The sequence below is a fragment of the Pan paniscus genome, chromosome X (assembly GCF_029289425.2).
Source record: "Pan paniscus chromosome X, NHGRI_mPanPan1-v2.0_pri, whole genome shotgun sequence".
Taxonomy (NCBI): domain Eukaryota; kingdom Metazoa; phylum Chordata; class Mammalia; order Primates; family Hominidae; genus Pan; species Pan paniscus.
This window is the reverse complement of record NC_073272.2, coordinates 82,027,040-82,027,946: the sequence shown is the minus strand read 5'-3', so window position 1 is coordinate 82,027,946 and position 907 is coordinate 82,027,040. Positions and strand designations below refer to the sequence as shown.

The window sequence follows — 907 nt, the reverse complement described above, 5'->3', positions numbered from 1 at the left end:
TAGCACAAAATGTGTTCTTTTTAATATTTCATGTGTGTTTTTGAAGAATGTGTATTATGCTCTTTTCATATGGATAATTCTATAACTGCTAAGTGATCAAATTGATTGAAGTGATGCTCAGGCCATCTTTATTCTTACTGATATTTTGCCTGCTTAATCTGTCAGTTACTTACATTGAGTTGTTGATGTCTACAACTATAAAAGTAGATTTGTCTGTTTATCTTTGCAGTGCCGTCAGTTCTTGCCTCAAGTACTCTACTTTTTAGATGTGTACCTGTTTTGGATTGTTATATTCTCTTAAATAATTGACCCTTTATCATTTAAAAATGGCTCTTCATTTCTGATCATTTCACTTTCTCTGAAATCTGCCTTTTCAAAAAATAATATAGCTACTCACACTTTTTTTACACTTATGTAATGTAGATTACAAACTAGTAGTGAATTATATATATATTAATGTTATAACCCACTGTGGAAAATGGTCAACATTATTATCCCAAACAGCCCAAGTTGGTAAAGGCTTTTTAACAAAAGCATTCTCTGAAAACATTAACTTTTGGTAACACGCTTTGTTTTGATAAATGTTAACACCGTACACCTTTCTTTACCTCTTTATTTTTAAATTATCTGTGTCTTTACATTGAAAGTGTCTTTCTTTTAGACATATACAGTTGATTTTGTCCTTTCCCCACTCTGACAATTTCTATCTTTAGTTAGTATGTTTGGACCATCATATTTAAAGTAATTATTTATACTAATATTCTATTTATATTAATATACATGATTGATATATTTCACCCTTATAAATATTTTCTATTCATTTCATTTGTTCTTTGTTTCTTTTTTTCTTCCTCTTTTTTTTTGAGACAGGGTATGTCTTTGTCACCCAGGCTGGAGTGCAGTCATG

At 29.8% G+C, this 907-nt stretch overlaps 1 non-coding gene across 1 annotated transcript; it reads right to left on the bottom strand.

Moving 5' to 3' along the window:
* Nucleotides 1–416: 416 nt before the first annotated feature.
* LOC112438582 (small nucleolar RNA SNORA4) lies at nt 417–563 on the bottom strand. Its single transcript, XR_003026988.1, has one exon. It is a non-coding gene; the product is annotated as a small nucleolar RNA SNORA4 (small nucleolar RNA).
* Between the last annotated feature and the right edge of the window lie 344 nt (nt 564–907).